The sequence below is a fragment of the Rattus norvegicus genome, chromosome 3 (genome assembly GCF_021556685.1).
Source record: "Rattus norvegicus strain SHRSP/BbbUtx chromosome 3, alternate assembly SHRSP_T2T, whole genome shotgun sequence".
Taxonomy (NCBI): domain Eukaryota; kingdom Metazoa; phylum Chordata; class Mammalia; order Rodentia; family Muridae; genus Rattus; species Rattus norvegicus.
Genome location: NC_141536.1, coordinates 37,284,384 through 37,308,788, shown reverse-complemented (window position 1 = coordinate 37,308,788; position 24,405 = coordinate 37,284,384). Strand labels below are relative to the sequence as shown.

Below are 24,405 nucleotides of genomic sequence, written 5' to 3'. Positions count from 1 at the left end.
GGAGGAATTAACATAGTAGGAGAAGGGAGGAGTGAGAGATAACACCAAGGTTGTTTGACAAAGCTTCAGAGAATCATATTATTTTATATTTACCTAAAATTATGTACAATATATGTACACATGCAATATATAGATGTAGATGTAGATATAGATATAGTTATATAGATATATAAAGATAAAGCTATACTGTATAGCTGAGCTAAACTAGAACTTTAAACTAACACACCCTTTGTATCTATCACAAGAAACTTCATTTCTAATAGTTGATGAATGTCATCCAAGTGGCCTCTAAAACGATATAGGCTATTGATATAGACTATAGCCCATGGATGTTCCTGAGGTTGAAGGCAAGCTAATTGCTGAACAAACACATACTTAGGACACACGACTAAGATTACTCAAGCTGTATCTAACATGAAAGCCTCCTTCCTGTAGTCTGGCTTGTATAGTACCAGAAAGTGCTATATACCCTGCCAAGTGAGAAAAACAATTAATAATGCTACCTAGATGTAACACCTATGAACCACAATGATGACCAGCATGACTAGACATTTTTAAAGGAGCAATCATTACACTCATGTGTTAGAGGTAACCAACAGCTGTCTAAGTGGGTATAGGGCCCAAACATAGGAGAGAAGTCAGGGCTATTAAAATCATGGAACTTAAAAGAATATATATTACCACTACTTTGATAGGCCAATATAACTTCTTAACAGCATTCTAAATCTTATCCTTACACTCACAGATAAATATGACTATTACCCCTCATCAGGCCTTTAAAACTTGATCTACTGAGGCTGCATCTAAGCACACCAATCATATTTTCTCTTTCCCTCAATATCCTCCTACTAAGGCCAGGGCTTTGCCTGTATTTCTATCTGAAGAAGAACCTTCAACTAACAAAAGAGACTGAGGTTGCTGTTGGATTGAAATGAAATATTGTACATAACATAAAGTGCCCCATTTCTAATCATAGAGGGTATGATGAAGCAGATTAAGCCATAACCAGAGTTTGACTTGCTTTCCCCAGATGTATGGCTCTGGCACCGTCTCTTCTTAGCAGGCAGATTAGACTCTGAGTTTATGAGATTGCAAAGAGGACTAGTGCTCCACACTTCTGACTATGAAAGACACTGCCATTCCTCTTTTCCTCTTGTCTACATTTCTCATCTATTGGCTTACAGAACTTTTCAGAATAAATAATAATTACTTCCCCTTCTACTACACATAGTCTAGTGAGATTGAAATAAACATGAGGGGTAAAATTGAAGCCGACAGTAAGCAAACCGCTCCCTGGACAATGATTTTTGCAGGTAAGCCTCTGACCTACTAGGATTTCTACTATTAAAAGTAAGTGTTATAATAACATTTCTTTGTTCCCAGAAAATGTCAGGGTCACTATGAGGAAAACCTTTGTGACAAGAAGTTATCTCAGAAGAGGCTATGACCCTGGAACTGGAGCGATGGCTCAGCAGTCAAGAGCACTGGCTTCTTCTCTTAAGGGGACTGGGGTTCAGTTCCCAACTTGCATGTGGTGGTTCAAAATAGTTATAATTCTGACTCCAGGAGATCCTATGCCTTCGTCTGGCCTCCATGTATACTGCATGCATATAGCGCATAGACCTACATTTAGGCAAATTAGTCATACACATAAAACAAAGATAATGATTTGTAAATATATTATTAAAAACTGAAAAGCTACAGCTCTGCTTTCTCTTATATCTACTTCAACCCCCTGGAAGAGGTGGGGGGGAATTGCTACCTCCTAAATTTGGTAGCAGAGTAGTTTTATTGTCCTTTATAATGAAAACAAATGTATTGTGTTAAAGGTAGGACAGAATCCTACCCATGCTGACGCTGTTGTTTGAGTCATAATGCTTTCAGTAGGTTTCAAACAGGAAGCTGGGTAGGGAACCAGAAGCCCAGAGCAAAGCTTACAGGTGAGTTTATAATCCATGAAAATAATAGATTTCCTAATATATTACACCATCTTATTATATTATCACACTTCAGACTTTACTGTGAAACATTTTGCAAACAAGGCAATGATTTTTAACCACCATTGCCTTGATGGAGTCCTCCCAAAACCAGTTCCTGAAAAAAGAGTAGTCCAAGGAAACCAGTTTATTTGTAATACGTAGAAAATATAAAGGGAACTTAGGGGCAATTTTTTAAAATATAAGAAAATATGCTGTATAGATTGGAAGCAAGAAAAAAGCATTCAGTACTGAAACAACTGTCACAATGGAAAAGTGAAACTTCAATTCCCAAAGAAATTCTAGAAATAATACAAAGCAGATATTTTAGAATTATCCCATTCAAACAGCGAAAGGGTTGGGGTGTTTGTACACTACTCTGAATAGCTTTACAGGGAAAGCTGCTTCTAAGGGGTATTAAGTTCAGCCTGTTATCTGAAAGGGCAGCATGGCGCTATACTGTTTCAGATATTTCAGGAAACAGAGGCAGAAGCACATACTGCTTGCCACTTGGAAGTCAGAGTATGCGAAGGTATCTGAAATGTGCCATTAACTTACCGTGTAGTTTTCTGATTTTTACATATGATCCATTAATACTATGTTGTAATCGTATTATACGTGCACAATAACCTTATTTTCTTCCCCCAACACAATTTACACAACTGTCTTGAGATAAATAAATCTTAATTTTTAATTAATTTAATTAAGTTTTGTTAATTTCTGTTTTTCTCATAAAAGCATAGATTTCACAAAAACTAGTTGATGCAGGGTTCTGACATGTGATACAGCGATGAGTAGTAATGTTTAGGTCAGAAACCCATGGCTAATATGATCTGGTTACCATTGTGTTCAGACATTTGCTAGCTGTTGTACTCTGAGCAAGTTCCATGAATCTCTTCATTGAAAGAGTCAGTGTTATCTCCTCCAAACGTTATAATTGTCATGTTACACACCTTCTAGCAAGGTGGCAAAATTCCAAGTTAACAGAAACTACAAGATAGTTCTACCTCATAATCAAGTCCATATACATATTAGCTACTTCAGTTTTTCATCCAACATTTATTGAGTCTCTTAATCTGAGTTGGAGTTCTTCTGCATAGCTGACAAGAGCAACCAGAGCATGGTATCCCTCTAATCTTAATATAGTAATAAGACTGATAGTAACAATGTATGGAAAGAATTTTACTTGACAAGTAATTGTAAGGTCTATAAAAAGCACAAAGCAGGAAGTGACCACATGCTTGGATGAAGCCATTTAGCTTTGCACTTACAGTTGGTATAGGGTGAAGCAGGCACCATACACAGCTGATAGATGACAGCCTACAAGAGCTGACACACTGGCACAGTGACCTGAATGAAAATCACTGAAATCAAAATTTGAGACACCATGTGCAAAGGAATATACTAGTTTATATTAAACTAATAATAGACTTTGCTCACAGGTGTCTTTTGTAGCATTTCTACAGCTAAGATGAATCACTGTGACCAAAAGAAATTTGGAGAGAGAAAAAAATGTATTGGGCTTACACTTCCACCATTGTAGTCTATCATTGAAGAAAGCCAGGAAAGGAAATAAAACAGGGCAGGGACCCGGAGTCAGGAGCTAATGCAAAGGCCATGATGAGTGGTTACTTGCTTGATTACCAAGGTTTGTTAAATCTGCTTTCTTATAGAACCTAGACCTACCTACCAACCCAGTGATACTACCACCCTCAATGGGACGGGACCTCCCCTATCAATCACTGATTTTAAAAAAAATACCCTACAGATAGATCTTATGAAGACATTTTCTCATTTTCTCAATTGTGATTTCTTATTTTAAGAGGACTCTAGCTGGTGTCTAGAACTTCGGTAAAGGCTACTCATATTTTCTTGTAAAGAAAAAGGGGGAGGGGGATGTAACTATTCACCTAGTAGAGAAGGATAGATTTTTCTTCACAGCAAATACACTGTTAGATGTGAATGACTGGCTAGAAATCTTTTAAAAGTCAGAAAATCTGCTGTGACCTCAGCCCAAGTCAGAGACAATGGAGAAATCTGAAGTGGTGCAATATGATCAAAGTAACAGGTTCAAAGAAACTGTCTGAGCTAACTAATTGTATATGATAAGGAGGAAAGAAGGGCTTTTTAAGAGCACTGTAACATTCACTGTTTGAGACTTGGGTGTCCATGAAATTATCAGGCAAAGCGTATAAAAGATAATTAAGTTAAGATGAAGGGAAAAGATGAAGGGAGATGATATCATTTTATGATATGATAGCATACATTTCAGCACTTACATGGAATTAAAGCAAACACAATTATTCGAGCAAATTCTGACTTTGAAGGCATTAGCACATCTACTGTGAGTAGATGAAATCACCCAGAAGTTATTCTCTATTCACAGTAAAATTAGTTGATAATTTGGTATATCCAATTGCCGTGAAACAAACAGGAGATGTATTTATCTATGATTCCAAACATTTTCTCTCATTTCCAGCATCTTAGTAAGAAACATTATGTATTTATAGGATTTAAACAGTATTATTAAGTATACATATATTATATGTATTATAGTATACATTTATTTATTATATATTTCATACATAGCTATATTATGTACCTCATTCTCAGGGTACTTTTAAAACTTTTAAAATGTCTTATAGTATCTACACAGTATTAATTACAAGAGGAAATTTATGTGGCTTCACCCATACAGGTAGTCATTCCGTTGTCTATTTGTTTTTGTGGATCTTATAGTATAATATATATTTTCTGATATTACTCATAGATATTATATAGTTACATGGTATAATATTTTTCCTCCTATGTTTCTAATGGTCTGGTGGCTCTCTATGATGCCATCACTGACTTGGTAACAGGGTAAGTTATTTCATATATAGTTCTATAGTCATATAAGCCATGATAATTACACAGCTGTTCCAAAGTTAAGTTTTCAGTTCTCGACTGATAACCTCATCTTAATTTCACTGAATTCTAAGGGTTTCTTTCTTCCTTATTTACAAATGTTTATCCACAGGTTATATGCTTGTGGAGACTTACATGGGTAAGGTAAGCCATTGTTTCAAGAACACATTTCTCCTCTGTGTTCCTGTCTTTGAACTTTAAAATAATAAAACTGTTTTCTTAATGAGGAAGTCAGAACACATTTCCAAGCTTTTCTTTTCCATGTGATGTCACTTTAGGCGGCTGTATGGTTTTCCAATGATACTGCAATCCCTTTACACATTATCATTGCTCAGGTGTAATCATCAAAACTTGCCACTCTTAGATTAATGCACTCAGTGACAGCACGTTTCCAGCCTGCAAAGCTGCATTTGATTTTTATCTATAATCAACATCGTTTATGACTAGGCTATCAGAGTACATCTTTTTTATTAGATTTTTTAAAATTTACATTTTAAATGTTATCTCCTTTCATGGTTTCCTCTCCAGAAACCCACTATCTCTCCCTGGTTCTATGAGGTTTTTTTTTTCAGGATGACATGTTACCAATGGTGAACCTAGAGTCAGGAAGCTAGACCATCAAATCCAATCACTAAGCAAATCAAGTTCTTAAAGCAATAGGATTAAATGAGCCCAAATATGATCAAATCTAGTAGTGCTGCCTGAAAATAGCTCTCTCTCACAGGGTATGGGGCAGCTATGAGACATCTAGCACAAGCACAAACTTGGAGAACAACACGTTTACCACCTGGAGCGACTCCAAACATTTACTTCCAACTATTTCTAGGATACTGAAAGTGATTATATAGAGATGAATATATATATACATATTTATTTACATATATGTGTGTATATATATTATACATGTGAACAAAAATACTCTTTCATATATGTAGACTCCAGAGAACCAAATAACCCCATTAAAAATGGGGTACAGAGCTAAACAAAACATTCTCAGCTGAGGATTATCGAATGGCCAAAAAGCACCTAAAGAAATGTTCAACATCCTTAGTCATCTGGGAAATGCAAATCAAAACAACCCTGAGATTCCACCTCATACCAGGCAGAATGGCTAAGATAAAAAAAAAACTCAGGTGGCAGCAGATGCTGGCGAGGATGTGGAGAAAGAGGAATGCTCCTCCATTGTTGGTGGGATTGCAAGCTGGTACAACCACTCTGGAAATTAATCTGGAGATTCCTCAGAAAATTGGACATTGCACTACCTGGGGACCCAGTTATACCTCTCTTGGGCATATACCCAAAAGATGCTCCAACATACAACAAAGACACATGCACCACTATGTTCATAGCAGCCTTATTTATAAGAACCAGAAGCTGGAAAGAACCCAGATGCCCTTCAACAGAGGAATGGATACAGAAAATGTGGTACATCTACACAATGAAGTACTACTCAGCTATCAAAAACAATGACTTCATGAAATTCATAGGCAAATGGAATGAGCTAGAAAATATCATCCTGAGTGAGGTAACCCAATCACAGAAAAACTCACTTGGTATGCACTCACTGATAAGTGGATATTAGCCAAAAGGCTCGAATAATCCAAGATGCAATCCACAGACCACAGGAATGACCAATATATGGACGCTCCCACTCCTTCTTAAAAGGGGAAAAAATATCCATAGGAAGGGTTATGAAAGCAAAGTTTAGAGCAGTGACTGAAGGAACAGCCATTCAGAGCCTGTCCCACATGTGGTCCATATATATATATATACAGTCACCAAAACTAGATAAAATTGATGGAGCTAAAATGTGCATGCTGGAAGGGACAGAATATAGCTCTCTCTCCTGAGAGACACATCCGGAGCATGTCCAATACAGAAGTCAATGCTAGCAGCAAACCACTGAACTGAGAACAAGACCCCCTTTGGGGGAATTAGACAAAGGATTGAAAGAGCTGAAGGGGCTTGCAACCCCATAAGAACAACAATGTTAACCAACCAGATCTTCCAGCGACTAAACCACTACCAAAAGACTATGAATGGACTGATCCACGACTCCAACTGCATATGTAGAAGAGAATAGCCTTGTTGGGGCACCAGTGGAAGGGGAAGCCCTTGGTCCTGCCAAGGTTGGACCCCCAGTGCAGGGGAATATCTGAGGGGAGCAGTAAAGGAGGTGGATGGGAGGAACACCCATATGGGGGAGGGGGTGGGGATGCGAGCTTATGGATGGGAAACCGGGAAAGGGAATACCATTTGGAATGTAAGTAGAGAAATATATCTAATAAAAAAAATTAAAAAAAAAAGAATTGGCAATTTGACACTGACCTTAAATGAGAATTAAAAAAAGAAAACAACAACAACAACAACAACAACAAAACCAGCAGAAGCTGGAAGTTTCCTCTCACCTCCCTTTTTTGAAGTAAGTCACGAATCATCCTTCAAGAGGTACCTCTATCCCCGAGAAAGAAGATGCCAGTCTACCAAGCTTTGATGAGTTCCCCCAGATCATTACCATTGTAACATGCTCTGTATCCAGTCACGCCTCTGTGCAGCCACACTTTACAAAGCTATAATGGGAATATACAAGTTTATCTGTTTCTTAGGCTCTCCTTTTCTTATGTAAACAAATAAATCTGATTACCTTTTCTTGTTAACATTTCTTTTATTATATGGTCCTCAGCTCTAAACCTAGCAATGGGTGAAGAAAGAGCCTTTGCCTCCATTACAAGAGAAGCAGAGTCAGCTTCATCATGTATTTCAGATCTTTTCAGTTCTGTCGTGGTTGAGATGAACAAGTACAAGACTGTAAACGAAAATTGTGACATGATCCTCCTATACTAGGCCAAAATTGTGTCTAAAATAGTTGTGCAATATCATTCTTTAAATACAATAAATTCATTTTCTTAGCGTGTAAAGCACATATCTTGTGGGGAAAGGGTGACTTCCTAGGGCGAATGTAAACAATACTTGTTCTATAAAATATTCTGTAGCTTTATACAACACTGTAGTTTTATAAAGAGTTCTATGGCATTAAAAATCCAGGAATAACTATGCAGAAGTGCCCAATCTCCACACAGTGTCTGGTTCTCCCAATGAGAACATTAACAGGTCATATATTCTACCATCATTGAGGTATTATTTTCTTAAAATATTTTAAATTGTATTATATTTTCTATTTACTTATTCACTTATTACATCCCGCTCACTGCCCTGCCTTTCCCCATTCTCCCTCCCCTTCTCCTGTAAGCCTGTGAGGACCCCACTGGATCTGTCTCTCTCTCTCTCTCTCTCTCTCTCTCTCTCTCTCTCTCTCTCTCTCTCTCTCTCACACACACACACACACACACACACACACACACACACACTCCAAGACTCTGCAAGGCTAGTCACTTTCTTTCTTCCTGTAGCCAGAGAAGGCAGCCCAGTCAGTAGAACATAGCCCTTGTACAGGCAACAGCTTTTGAGATAGCCCTATTCCAGTTGTTCAGGACTCACATAAAAGCCAAGCTGCACAATTACTGGGTATAATCAGGGAGGGAGGTCTAGTTCCAACCTGTATATGTTCTTTACTTGGTGGCTCAGATTCTGTCTTCCAATGGGGTCCCTGTCCTCTTTGGGGGCCACAAAACTTCCCCCTATTTCTCCATAAGAGTCTCCAAGATCCATCCTGTTCCCTCTTCAAGGCAAGACTGAAGCATCTACACCCTGATCTTCCTCCTAAGCTCTATAAAGTCTTTGGTTTGAATCATGGGCATTGTGAGCTTTTGGGCTAATATCCTGCTTATCAGTGAGTACATATCATGTGTGTTCTTTTGTGTCGGGGTTACCTCACTCAGGATGATATTTTCTAGCTCCATTTGTGAATTTCATTGTTTTTAATAGCTAAAAGTAGTACTCCATTGTGTAAATGTATCACATTTTCTTTATCCATTCTTCTGTTGAGGGACATCTGGGCTATTTCCAGCTTCTGGCTATTATAAATAGGGCTGCTATGAACATAGTAGAACATTTGTCCTTGTTATATGTTGGAACTTTTTTTGGGTATATCCCCAATGATATAGCTAGTTCTTTAGGCAGTACTATTTCCAATTTTTTCAGGAACCACCAGATTTATTTCCAAAATGGCTTTACCAGCTTGTAATCCCACCAGCAATAGAGGAGTGTTCCTCTTTCCCCACATCCTCACCAACATCTGCTGTCATCTGAATTTTTGATCTAAACTATTCTGACTGATATGAGGTGGAATCTCAGGGACATGTTGATTTGCATTTCCCTAATGACTAAGGATTTTGAACATTTCCTTAAGTGATTTTCAGCCATTCAAGAGATCCCTCAGTAGAAAATTCTCTGTTTAGTTCTGTAGTCCAATTTTTAATAGGATTATTTGGTTCCTTGGAGTCTAACTTCTTGAGTCCTTTATATATATTGGATATTAGCCCTCTATCAGATGTAGTGTTGGTAAAGAACTTTTCCCAATCTGTGGGTGGCTGTTTTGTTCTATTGATGGTATCCTTTGCCTTACAGAAGCTTTGTAATTTTATGAAGTCCCATTTGTCAATTGTTAATCTTAAAGTATAAGTCATTGATGCCCTGATTAGGAAGTGTCCCCTGTGCCCAAGTATTCAAAGCTCTTCCTCACTTTCCCTTCTATTAGAATCAGCACATCTGGTTTTATGTGGAGGTCCTTGATCTACTTGGACTTGAGCTTGGTACAAGGAGATAAGAATGAATCAATTTACATTCTTCTACATGCAGTCTGCTACTTGAACCAGCACCATTTATTGAAGATGCTATCTTTTTTCCACTAGATGGTTTTAGTTTCTTTGTCAAAGTGACAAAGTGACCATAGGTGTGTGGGTTCATTTCTGGGTTTTCAATTCTATTCCACTGGTCTATGTGCCTGTCTCTGTACTAATGCCATGCAATTTAAAATCACATTTGCTCTATGGTCAGGAATGGTGATTCCCCCAGAAGTTCTTTTATTGTTGAGAATAGTTTTTGCTATTCTGGGTTTTTTGTTACCCCAAATGAATTTGAATTATTCTTTCTAACTCTATGAAGAGTTGAGTCAGAATTTTGATGGGGATTACATTGACCCTATAGATTGCTTTCAGTAAGATGGCCAGATTTTATTGACTAAAATAATCCTGCCAATCCATGATTATGGGATTTCTTTCCATCATCTGAGTTCTTTGATTTCTTTCTTCAGGAATTTGAAGTTCTTGTCACACAGATCTTTCAGTTGCCCAGAGTCACACCAAGACATTTTAGCTTACTTGTGACTATTGAGAAGGATGTTGTTTCCCTAGTTGCTTTCTCTGCCCATTTATTTTTTGAGTAGAGGAAAGCTATTGGTTTGTTAGAGTTAATTTTATATCCAACCACTTGGCTGAAGTTGTTTATCAGCTGTAGGAGCTCTCTGATAGAATTTTTGGGGCCACTTATATATACTATCATATTATCTGCAAATAGTGATATTTTTACTTACTCCTTCCCAGTTGGTATTCTTTTGATGTTCATGTGTTGTCTAATTGCTCTGGCTAGAACTTCGAATACTATATTGAATATGTAGGGCAGCCTCTAGCATATAGTTATGGCCCCCAGTTGGGGGATGGGGCACCCACCCATCTCAAATTTTTAACCCAGAAATGTTCCTGTTGAAAAGAAGAAAAGGGACAAAAATGGAGCAGAGACTGCAGGAGGGGCCATCCAGGGACTGCCCCACCTGGGGATCCATCTGGTCTGCAGGCACCAAACCCTTCACTGTTGCTGTGGTCAAGAGTCACTTACTGACAAGAACCTGGTGTGGCTACTCCTTGGGAGGTCCAGTCAGCAACTAGCCAATGCAGATTTGGATGCTCGGAGTCAACCATCAGACTGAGCTCAGGGACCGAGTGGGGGAGCTGGAGGAAGAACTGGAGGAAGGGATGGGGATTGTAATCCCATAGGAAGAACCATATTGGCTGGCAGGATCGTCCAGTGCTCTCAGAGCCTAGAGCACCACCAAGGTTTGTACAGGGAGGGATGCATGGCTCCAAAATACATATGTAGCAGAGGAAAGCCTTGCCTGACAGCAATGGGGGGGAGGGTGGCCCTTGGTCCTGTAGAGGTTTGATGCCCCAGTATAGGGAGATGCTGGAGCAGTATAGCAGGAGAGGGTGGGTGGCCAGGAGAGCCTCCTCATAGAGGAAAGGGGAGGGGGAGAGAAAGAATATGGGGTGGGGGAATTGTGGAGGGGTAACTAGAAAGTGAGATATCATTTGAGATGTAAGCAAATGGAATAACTAATAAAAAATTAAATAAAAGGAAATGAGGGATTCTGAAAAAAGAAATTGAGTAGGAATTTTATGTGGATTGCATTGAATCTGTAGATTGCTTTTGATAATATGTCCATTTTCACTATGTTAATCCTACCTATCCATGAGCATGGGAGCTCTCTCCATCTCTGATATCTCTCAACTTCTTTCTTCAGAGACTTGGAGCTCTTGTCATACAGATCTTTCTAGATCTGTGGCTAGAGTTGCACCAAAATATTTTATACTATTTAAGGCTATTGTAAATGGTGTTGTTTCCCTAGTTTCAATCTCAGCCCATTTATTATTTTTATAAAGGAGGGCTACTGATTTCTTCCTATTAATGTCATATCCAGCCATAGGAGTTTTCTGGTAGAATTTTTGTGGTCGCTTATGCACATTATGACAGCACCTGCAAATAGAGATAACTTGACTTCTTCCTTTCCCACTTGTATTCCATTGATATATTATCTTATTGCTCTGGTTAGAACTCCAAGTACTATACCAAATAGATAGGGAGAGAGTAGACAACCTTGTCTTGTTCCTTATTTTAGTGGAAATGCTTTAAGTTTCTCTCAATTTAGTTTGATGTTAGCTATAGGCTTGCTGTATATTGCTTTGATTATTTTTAGATATGTGTCCTGTATCCTTGATTTCTCTAATACCTTTACATGGATTGGGTTATTGGATTTTATCAAAGGCTTTTTATATATCTAATGAAACAATCATGTTATCTTTTTTTTTCAGTTTGTTTAAATACAGGATTATGTTGATGAATTTTTTATATAGTGAATCATCCCTATGTCCCTGGGATAAAGCTGATTTGATCTTGATGGATGGTATTTTTGATGTGTTCCTGGATTTGATTTGTGAGTATTTTAGTGAGTATTTTTGCATTGATGTTCGTAAGAGAAATAATCTGAAGTTCTCTTTCTTTGTTGAGTCTTCATGTGGTTTAGGTATATGGTGACTGTGGCCTCATACCAGTGAATTTGGCAGTGTTCCTTCAGTTTCTATTTTGTGGACTAGTTTGAGGAGTATCAGAATTGGCTCTTTGAAAGTTTGGTAGAATTCTGAACAAAATCATCTGGCATTGGGCTTTTTTTCCTCCTTGGGAGATTTTAATAACAGTTTCTAATTTTTAGGGGTTATGGGGTCTTTTAAGTAGTTTATCTGATCTTGATTTAACTTTGGTAAGTGGTATCTGTCTAGAAAATTGTCCATTTCATTATGATTTTCCAATTTTGTGGAAAACAGGTTTTTGAAGTAAGACAAAACGACTGTAAATTTCCTCAGTGTCTGTTATTATGTCTCCCTTTTCATTTCTGATTTTGTTTATTTGGATACTGACTGTCTTTATCTTGGTGTAGCCAAGGGTTTGTCTGTCTTGCTGTTTTTCTTAAGAAACCAACTCTTGACTTTGTTGATTCTTTGTATTGTTTTCTTTGTTTCTAACTGATTTCTAACTGATTTTAACCCTAATTTTGATTATTCCTTGCTTTCTACTCCTCTTTGCTTCTACTTTTTTTTTTCTAGAGCTTTCAGGTGTACTATTAAATTGCTAATGTGAGAATTTTCTAATTTCTTTATGGCAGCACTTAATGCTATAAACTTTTCTTTTAGCATGGATTTCATTGTATCTCATAAATTTTAGCAAGTTGTTCCTTCACTTTCAATGAATTATAAGTCCTTTATTTTTTCTTTATTTCTTCTCTTAGTAGAGAACTGTTCAATTTCCATGAGTGTATAGGCTTTCCAGTGTTTTTGTTGTTGTTAGAGTCCAGATTTAATCCACGGTAGTCTGATAAGATACAGGTGTTATTTTGATTTTCTTCTATCTGTTGAGGTTTGTTTTGTAAACAACTATGTGGCCAGTTGGAGAAGGATCCGGGAGTGGCTGAGAAGGAAGTATATTCATTTGTGTTTGGGTGAAAGAGTCTATAGATATCTATTAGGTCCAATTGACTCATAATGTCCATTTGTTTCATTATTTCTCTGTTTAGTTTTTGTCCGGATGTCCTGTCAATTGGTGAGAGTGGGGAGTTGAAGTCTCCAACTAGGGATGTGTGGGGTTCAATGTGCTATTTAAGCTTTAGCAATGTTTCTCTTACAAATTAGGGTGTCCTTGTGTATGAGTATAGATGTTCAGAACTGAGATATAACCTTGGTGGATTTTTCCTTTGATAAGTATGAAGTATCCTTCCCTGTCTCTTTTGATTACTTTTGTTTGTAATCATATTCAATTAGGTATCAGGTTGGCTACTCCAGCTTGCCTCTTTGATTCATCTGCTTGGATAACTTTTTTCCACCCCTTTACTCTGAGGCAATGTCCATCTTTAAGGCAGAGGTGTGTTTCTTGTTCACTACAGGATGATAGATCCTGTTTTCAGATCTACTCTCTTAGCCTTTATCTTCTTATTGGGGAACTGAGTCAATGACTGTTGACAGATGTTAATGACGAGTAATTGTTATTTCTTGTTATTTTGATGTTGATGGTATTAGTGTGTGTGCGTGAGTAAGTGTGTGTGTGTGTGTGTGAGAGAGAGAGAGAGAGAGAGAGAGAGAGAGAGAGACAGAGAGAGACAGAGACAGAGACAGACAGACAGACAGACAGACAGAGACAGAGGCGGAGAGATTCTGTGTGATTTCTTTGCTTTTGCTGGTATAGAATTACATATTTCCTGTGTTTGATTTGATATAGTTATTCTTCTTGGATTGGAGTTTTCCTTCCTATTTTCCATAGGGCTTGATTTGTGGATAAATATTGTATGAATTTGGATTTTTCTTGAACTATTGTGCTCCCTCCATCTATGATGTTGAGAGTTTTGCTGAGTATAGTATTCTAGGTTGGCAATTGCGCTTTTTCTAGATCTTGCAGGGTATCTATCCAGACATTTCTAGATTTTGAGTGTCTGTTGAGAAGTCAGGTATAATTCTGATTGGTCTGCCTTTTATGTTTCCTTGTCTTTTTCCCTTGCAGCTTTTTTTTTCTTTTGCAATTTTGTTCAGAATTAGAACAGAAGTCACATATTTCACAACTCCCTCTATATCAAACTGATATTTGTTTTATACATATTATGCATACGCATCTCAATTCAAATCTTTCTCTAAATAGAAAAGAAATGAAATTCCTCAAGCTCGTGATACATGCTGGGACATACCATACCTCCCTTCCTGATTGCTTTCCTTGCATCCACGGAAGATCATTCCTATTTCTTCCTACTACAAAGAAAAGACCCAGGTAGAAAGATCTTCTGGTTTTGGAGGAAAATGTTACAAAACAATGCTCACTTTTATCAAGAATTATTGTTTTAGAGTCAATTGTGGCAGTCATGTTAAAAGCCGTAGCTTTTGTGTTTCTGTACAAAACACTGAAGATTGTTTGTTTCATAAATAAAATAGTTTTCATTCACTATTCCAGATAGACAGAAAGTCTAAACAGCATAAGTTTTGGGCTCCTTGTCTGTCATAGAATAGTAGGTGGCATCGCCATCGCATGGTTGGAACATGCAAAAAAATGGCTCACATGAAAATGAAAATGACTGACATGCCAACCTTTGAGAGACAAACATCATAAATGATGTCATAGATAGTTGTGTTTCTATTTTAAAATGTAAGTAGTTGTATTGTTAGACAAAATAGTCCATTATGCTTACACAGTTTTCTAAGCATGTAAGAATTCTATGCATAATCATTACTGAGAGTCATCCACTTAACCTGATTATCTAGAGATAATCATTTTACAGGTGTAGTGCAGCAAAGTAATATCCATTTGAAAGTTATAAAAATATGAATTGATTTCCCATTGCAGCTTTTAATATTCTTTCTTGGTTCTGTAGATTTTGTGTTTTGATCATTATGAGGCAGAAGGATTTCCTTTTCTATTCTAGTCTAGTTGATGTTCTATTAGATTGATGTATGTTTATAGATACCTCTTTCTTTAGGTTGGGAAAGTTTTCTTCTACGATTTTGTTGAGACTATTTTCTGGGCATTGGAGCTGGGACGCTTCACATTTTTGTATTCCTATTATTCTTAGGTTAGGTTTTATCATGGTATACCAGATTTCCTGGATGTTTTGTGTCAGGAAATTTTTAGCTTTAACATTTTCTTTGACTAATGTATCAATTTCTTCTATTATATTTTCTATGACTGAGATTCTCTCTTTCATATTCTGTATTCTGTTGATGATTCTTGCATCTGTTGTCCCTATTCTCTTCTCCAAGTTTTGCATGTCTTGAATTTCCTCAGTTTGTGTTTTGTTTATTGCTTCTATTTCTACTTTTAGTTCTTGAACATTTTATTTATTTTCTTCACCTGTTTGTTTGTACTTTCCTGTATGTCTTTAAGGGATTTATTTGTTTCTCTTTAAAGACCTTTATCAATTTCATTGTATTTTACTGTATTTCTTTATGGAATATATTCATTACTCCTTTAAATACCTCAATCATCCTTGTAAGATTAGATTTGAGGTCCTTTTCTTGCGTTTCAGTTGCGTTAGGATATCCAGAGCTTGCTATAGTAAAGTAGCTGTGCTTTGGGGGTATCATATTACCCTAGATCTTATTACATTCTTCCAGAGGTCTTTACCATCTAAATGGTTTTGGTCCCTGAATGTTCTTGTTGTAGGAGGTATTGGGAGGGGGTAAACCTCAATGGTCCTGATGTGGCAGGCCTCTGATGGATAACTTTGGGCTGCATTGTTCCAGACCTGCATTTCTGTATGGTTTAGGAACCTCAGGTCCTATAAAGATAGGTGGAGAAATAACAGAAGAATGGATGTCCCCCTGTGATAGTAGGATGCTAAGGGCAGCTCAACATTGTCCAGGAGGTTCAATGAGAAGAGAAGTTGGATGAGGAAAGAGAAGCCTACCTGTATACTTCAAGAGTCTGATGAAGGAGAGAGAGTGAAAGAATAGAGGAACCCCTGGCCATCACAGAGTTTTGAAAGCCTAGATGGAGCCCAAAATTAAATAAAACTAGTAACTATCTTACCTTGAACTATAAAACATAATAGCAACTTACAGCATTTATGAAGGAAAACCAAAATTTCACAGTGTTTTTGCTAAGGCTTGGCAATGCTGTGTTGGCAACCTGAAATCTGGCATATGGGGCAGAAACATCAAAGTTCACACTTCATGGGATATAAAGCTAGATATTCTCCCACTGCTTGTCTCAACTTATATAAGTGTGTAAGAATACATTCTTTAAGGCCATAATTGGATTAATTCAAATAAATTACATGTATATCATGGTTCTCAAAAAACTCTCTTCTGGTCTTCTCTGACATTCTTTAAATGGAGTTTGATCTGATAAAGTCTAAACTGTAATGACATGTGACATGCTTGTCTTGAATCTGCAGACTATCTGAAGAGAACCTGTGAGAAAAAGTTTACTTAGACTCTGCCAACTTGTCCCTATATATTTTCCTCATGTCTCATTAGCAAGATTAAAGATGGACCCAAATCACAAATACCTAACAATAAATGACACATTAAAGTTTGGCTGTGAAAATTCTCCTGCCCACAAGTGAATTGAACAAATGCATGTTTGCTTCTCTTTAAAACAGGGATATAACACTTAAAATAAAAGTGTTAAAATTTGTTCTTCTAATTAACAGCATAAATATAAGCCTAATTTATTACTTTATTGGTTTTCTAAATTCTGCTGTTTATTTTTACCTAATAAAACATTATGGTAGAAACAATAGATTAACATAGTCAGAATCGATGTACCCACGGTATTTATTAGGGACTGGTTAAAATAACCCTGTTCCTTATGCAAGTATAGAATCAAGGAAAAAAAGAGTATAAGCATACATGAGCTAATATAACCACTTACTGTTATAATAGCTGAATTGATAAATGTAGCTTTGTCAGTAGCAGAATGTATTTGCTAATATTGAACCAATTAGGCAAACAAAAACACTCAATTAGAAACACTACTCATCCAGACAAGAATCATTTCCATGTCAGTCAGTAAAGAGAGGACAACATCTAGTGGTAATATGGAAGTACATACTCGAGTAGGCAGTTGCCTCCCAAAGGGAAAGAAAGTCAGTGGAAGGGGTGTTCTACTCAAGAGTACCAAGTTCATTCTAGCCAAACTCATTCACCAAGGACTGAGCTCTCCTAGGCATATGAGACCAAAGAGGAAGAAGTTAGAAATACTGTACCTGCTTCCTCTCATGAAAGAAACCCTAAGAATAGTGAAGAAGTGTGAGCTCTTAATATTGCCTTAAGAAAGATCTAATATCAGGGCTGGGGATTTAGCTCAGTGGTTAGAGCGCTTACCTAGGGAGCGCTTACCTAGGAAGCGCAAGGCCCTGGGTTCGGTCCCCAGCTCCGAAAAAAAAAAAAAAAAGAACCAAAAAAAAAAAAAAGAAAGAAAGATCTAATATGTCAACACTTCTCAAAATAAAAAGAGAAGGAACGCTACTAAATTCATTTTACATACTACTGGTATTAACATGACACAAAAAAACATATTACACACAAACATACATACAAATAAAATCATTTTCCAATTTCCCGGAACATATCTCAACAAAACACTTGCAAATTGAACTCAATTACAGTAAGAATATAACCCATGATGAGCAAGTTGATGCCATTCCAGAGATAGATAGTTTGCTTAACATATACATATTAATAAATGTTAATAGACTTAAAGATGGAAACTATACAATTATCTAAACAGATATACAAAACACATTTGGCAAAATTCAACACATTTTCATGATATAAGTTCTAAGGAAACTAGAACTAGACAGATAGTATTTTAGACTGTGATAGACTACTTCATCATAATAAAGGTGACATAAAGCAAACATGTAGACTGCTAACTATGGGGCAACTCAGAGGGTGTCTTCTAAAAAATGAAAAAAGTTAAGTGTCTACCTCCTCCATTAGTAATCAATATATATAGTGGTTGAAGTATTGGCTAGACCAATGACACAAGAGAAAGATATAAAAGGGATAAAATCTGGAAAGAAAGAAAAACTATTCCTATTTATAGACAAGATTCTACATGTAAAAGGTCCTACAGAGACCACCAGAGAACTTTAGATCTAATTAACAATTTTAATAAAATTACAAGCTACAAATAGACACAAAGAATTCAGTGGTTTCTAAATATACTGATAATAAATCTGTTGAAAAAGAAATTTTAAATATGCAGCATTCACAGTGGCTTTAAAAATCTAGAAGTGAACTTAATAGGGAGTGAAAAATGTCTACTGGGAAAATTTTAAGATACTGAAAAGGAAATTGAAGAAGACACTAGATAATCAGAAGAATGTCTACACTCCTGGATTGCAGAATCAATATTATGAAAATGACTATATTATTCATGGCAATCTACATAGTCAATGCAATCCCCATCAAAGTCCAAAAACATTCTTCATAGAATGGAAAAATCAATTCAGAGCTTCACAGGGAAACATAAAGGATGACAGAGAGCTAAAGCAACCCTAAGCAAAAAATAAAATTAAAAAAAAAAAAAACACTACCCAGGTTAGTAAAACCTTTTACAGTGCTCAATATCCTCAGTCAACAGGAAACTGAAAAGTATAGGGTAACTTTGATGTTCTATCTTACTCTAGTGAGATCTCACCAAGACTGCAATGACAACTGCTAATAAGGACATGGGAAAAAGAAATACTTATTCAATTGATGACATGAGAGCAAACTAATATATTTATTATGGAAATTGGTGTAGATGTATCCCATGACTAGAACTACCATATGACTCAACTATACCACTCCTGGCATTTACCAAAGGACTAAATTCTCTACTTTAGAAATGCTTCTATGTCCATCTTTTTAATTTTTTTAACTTATTCTCTTTACATCCCACTCACTGTCCCCTTCTTGCTCACCCCCTCCCAAAATCATTTCCCCATCTCCTCTTCCCCTTTTCATCTGAGAGATTTCCCCCCTCTGGGTATTTCCCCACTCTGGCACTGCAAGGCTAGTAACTTTCTCTCCCATTGAGACCAAACAAGACACTCCAGCTAGAAATAACCCCATATACTGGCAATAGCTTTTGGGATAGCTCCTGTTCTATTTGTTCAGGATCCACATGAAGACCAAGGTGCACATATGCTACATATGTGCAGGGAGGCCTAGGTCCATCCTCTGTACATTCTAACAGAACATTTCTGAAAATCTGTTCTGTTAGTAAAGTTACATTTTCAATCATCTAATATTCAAAACCCTAAGTTCTTGCCCCAGAACCTACAAAAGACAGCACGTGACACTAGTGAGATGAGTTGGAACCTTTAGGAAAGAGGACCCAGTGGGAAGAAGTTCTTAAACTATTGTCATCATGGCATAAAAGGGAACACTGGAGCCTTGGAAGCTTATTCTTCTTTACTTCCTGGCTGTCTATGAGGTGGACAGATTTGCCCTACATAGACCTCTACCATGATGTCTGCCATGAAGCAGTAGATCCCAGAGTATAAGGGCACTGATGTTTCTGTAAGCATGACACCACACACTGCCTGACTTTAAACAATTTATGTCTTTTTACAATTCCATACATGTATATGGTATTTTTTGATTATTTTCTCTCCTACCTTCATCACCTCCAATGCTTTCTGATTTCATTCATCTACCTATTCACTTAAGCTCTCTCCTACCTGTGCAAACCCTCACTCTTCCCTCCAAATTCCTTTACTATGTTCATGTCTTTTGTTATTGTTTGTTTCTTTGCTTGCTTGTTTGCTTGCTTGTTTCTATGACCCACTTGTGTTCAACCATGGGTTAAGAACTATCCACTGGAGCATGATGGGATGCACAACTGCCCAGCCTCCCAGAATCTATAGTAACAGGTAGTTCAGCGGGGAAGGGTAGGGCTCAATGACTGTAATCATAGTTGCTACGAGTTCGTGATTGCAGTGAATATGCCATGCCCACCTAGCATAGTGACTTACGTTAATGTTAAACTACACTTTTATTTTTAATCAAGATTTATTTGTTTACTTTGATAGAAGCTATCTGTAGTCCAGAATAACTTCAAACTCACAATCCTACCTCAGCCTCTCTCATGCTGGGACTATGAATTTATGTCGACACATTTAGTTTGGACCTAATTTTTAAGTTGTACACATGATTTTCTTTCTACACCCTAGAGTTTCCAAATTTGTGTTAATTATAAAAACATATGCACATAAATTAATATCCTCTAATGAATCTATATAGATGATTGTGACTTTGCATTTATTAGTTAACCTAAGAGGGGATACTAAACAAAAACTTGAACATAGAAAAACAGTCTGAACTGAGACAACACTAAATATTAAAACTTGGTTCATTAATGAAAAATATCACATACTGTAATGCTTCTATTGATTAGAGATTCTTGACCAATCTTTTCTGGATGAGACCTTGTAGATCAGTTTTGTTAATGTTATTACAAGTTAAAAATGGCTTGCAGTTAATTCAAATATAAATGTTTTAAAAATAGTTCAATTTACTCACATGCCGGGGAAGAAATGTGGAAAGTCAAGGGGATGGAAACTGTGATTTTAAATCAGCATCCTGAGGCATAGAGGTAATTACTCTTCCTGTTTATGGCTAGGTTTCTGTCAAGTAGACAAAACACAGGCAGCAGAGGTTAGAATTGTTTGCATTTTTATTTATTATATATACTTTAATTAATTTATTCTCATCTATTAAATCCTGACCACACTTTCCTCTCCCTCCTCTCCTCCCAGACCTTTCCCTCCACCTCCATCTTCCACATGCACTCTCTTCAATTTCCCTTCAGAAAAAGGGCAGGCCTCCCAGGGATAGCAACCAACATGGGCATATCAAGATGTAATAAATCTAGGCACATTTCCTTCTATTAAATCTGGACAAGGCAAACCAATAAGAGGACAAGGTCCCCCAAAGAAATAAAAGTGTCATAAACAGTCCCCACTACCTCTTTAAGGAGTCCCCCTCCCCAAGTAACAAGCTACACAACTATAAGTTATATGCAGAGCACTCAGGTTAGACCCATACAGGCTCCCTGATTGTGGGTTCAATCTCATTGAACCCCTACGAGTCAAGGTTTGCTGATTCTGTGTTTTTTTCTTGTGGTCTCCTTGGCCCTTCTACCTCCTACAATCCTTCTTCCCCTTCTGCAAGATTCACTAATGGTAATGTTTGGCTGTGGGTTTCTTTTCCATCAACTGCTGGATGGAGCCCCTAGCTGTTGTGAACAGAGTAACAGTGAACACGGCTTAGCATGTATCCATGGAGTAGAATACTAATGCCTTTGGGTAGATGCCAGGAGAGGAACTACTGAATCACTCTAAATATTTAATCTTTTAAATCCACAGATAATAACTTTCACCTCCCATCAAAGAACCTTCTCGTTGCAAGAGACAGACCATTACAGAAAACCATAACCAATCAAAATGCAGAGTTGTGTAGCCTGGTGCCAATACTTACATCTATGACAATTCCAGCACATAAAGAACACAGACCTTTGAGGAAAAGGGAACTGAAAAATTGTAAGAGCCAGGGGAACAGGGAATTTGCTGCAAGACTATGTCTCCGGAGCATGCCCGAGCTACACACACAAAACCTCACCAACACAATGGTGTAAACATGAGATGAACAAAGACATCACCAAAAAAATGCTGAAGCAGAAAGAGCATGAGGTCTTGACCTTACACAGAGAACCACAGGCAATTAAAGAACGCACAGAGTGGCAGAATAATTTTCCCTAGAGAAGAACACACCAATTATACAATTTCAACTGGTCAACATTGAAAAAATTACATGAGTAATAGTATACAGACTGAGATGGCTGTATTTATTCATTTAAGAATATATGTAACAGTGATTATTGATGAAGCAGACGATTTTGAAAGAAATTATATATTATATAATTATATATTAATTATATAGTTATATAATTATATAATTATATACTATAACATGAAAAATAAAAGGAAATAACCTGTAAAAGATTAAAGGAGATAGACTTGAATGTTTTTCAAGAATAAAGACAAGACAAAACAATATGAAAGATTGTTTTACTAAGGACTTAGAACTACATTTGATGGTAGTTCTGTATGCCTAAAATACCCATAGTATAATTCCCATCTTTCCAGCTTCAATGATTTGATCTGTAACTCTCTTAGAACACAATCTTTTCTCTTTTTTGAAGCTATTAGTGATCCAGTGTGGGAAGTATGAGGTTTAGGGACAAGAGCAGGAGGTTGAAGTAAGTGTTACAACCACTTGTTACTTGTGTTTTTGTTGAGTTTTAAGCAATTCCAGATTTACTTATTGATAAGATTTATGGCTTGATTTAGTTTCATCAGAAAGCAACATGTTCTGCGCGAATGTTATTAATCCAAATAAGATAATTTTCTCTTCATTTACAACCATCTGTTGAAAATGAATTTTTATGAGTTGTCTTCTCAAAAGAGAGAGAAAACAGATGTACATTTAACCTCAAACCACAGACTCACTCGGCCTACTCTAAAACTTGATAAGATGTCATATAGACACATTAAAAATAAATCTGTTTACCTTGTAGTTTTATAGTTTAATATTTCATAGAGAACAAAAGTCTATAAATAAAGTGTTTAACTTTCCAAGCTGATCTAGTCTAAGGCATTCTGCTTTCTACATACCTCTGCCATCTCAGAACCTTTATTTTTAACATGGTAAAGGAATTAAAACTGATTTGGTCTTTCAGAGTGTCATATTATCATCCTTAGATGATAACGAACAGATGAGTCCAGGAAAGAAAAACAGAATTGTCAGAAAAGCAAACTCCCTGACCTTCCTAACCCACTGCTTGGAGGGATTATTGAGGTGTGCATGTTAGTACTCTTGGTCTGAAGACACTAAGTTACTTTATACAAACAAATCAGCAGTGAGATATTCGCTCTACTCTCATTTAGGTGCAAAACACTGGAAGATTTTTCTATAAGACTGAATAAAGGTCTCTTCCCAAAGAGAATACTGATTTCTAGGGGGTAAGAAGGGGAGTAAAGGGATAGAAGGAAGTTGGATAATAAATACTAAACTACATGGGAAGAATAATGTTTTTCATAAAAATGTTTTATTTTTATTTTATAAAGGATTATGAGAAAGGAATTCAGAGAGTCTCAACACAAAGAAAGGATAAATCTTTAAGGAGATGAAAATGGTAATTACTCTTATTTATCACATAGTGCATCGAAACATCATACTCTACCCCATAAATATGTAAGGAAAAAACTTTCAAACAAAAGCTTCTTTCCCTATGATGTGAACGAAGTCCATAAGAACCCTCTTCATCTATTAGATGCTCTGATCTGTTTTCCGTAACATTGTGTGCATGCCCTCAGAGTGAGACCAGACATTACAGTGCCTTGCTTCCAAAATTCCTAGCAAATCCTTGGAGCCCATGATGTCATCAGAAATAACAAGGAGAGTGACTACTTTCTTTCTCAAACACTGACCAGAGCTTGCTTTCAAGGCTCGACCTGACTGCTTGTTAGCCTTGTAGATATCTCCTGTGTGAGTTGAACTTCTCTCATCTTTAGAATTCATTCTCAGCTGATCATATGTATGAATTATAACTTGTTCAGGTAAGTAAGACAGAACAAAGTCTGTTAAATAAAACAGCCCCCACAGGAAGTTGATCAAGAAATCCCTGTATTTTTTAGACATGAAAACTCCAGGGTCTTCCTGGTTGCTGCCGCTGCAGAGAGCCCCTGGGCAGCACCCCACGAGCGAACTTGAGCCTCGGGACCACAGGTAAGACCAAATTTTCTGCTGCAAGAAAGCTGCCTGGTGAGCTTGGGACACACGGAAGCAGAATTTCTCTAGAACCGGGCACGTTCTGTGTTTACCGGAAGTCCCACACCCGCGGATCCCGGCCCGCAGCAGCTCTCTGCTCCCAGACCCGGTGAGAGAGAGACCCAACCGCCTGGTCAGGTGGGCACTCCTGAGGCTGCAGAGCGGAAGAGACCACCAACACTGCTCACCCCTGCCCACATCCCTGGCCCAAGAGGAAACTGTATAAGGCCTCTGGGCTCCCGTGGGGGAGGGCCCAGGAGCGGCAGGACCCCTGCCAGAGACACCGCCAGACCCTGAAGGAAACAGACCGGATAAACAGTTCTCTGCACCCAAATCCCGTGGGAGGGAGAGCTAAACCTTCAGAGAGGCAGACAGGCCTGGGAAACCAGAAGAGACTGCTCCCTGCACACACATCTCGGACGCCAGAGGAAAAAGCC

General features: G+C 37.4%; 1 long non-coding RNA gene across 1 annotated transcript in view; it reads right to left on the bottom strand.

The window, feature by feature from the left end:
* Nucleotides 1-24,405, bottom strand: part of LOC147995468 (uncharacterized) — a 141,126-nt gene that overhangs the window by 91,000 nt on the left and 25,721 nt on the right. Inside the window, exon 3 of the long non-coding RNA XR_015684940.1 lies at nucleotides 20,660-20,763. This is a non-coding gene — a long non-coding RNA (uncharacterized LOC147995468). The remainder of the gene's footprint in view (nucleotides 1-20,659; nucleotides 20,764-24,405) is intronic.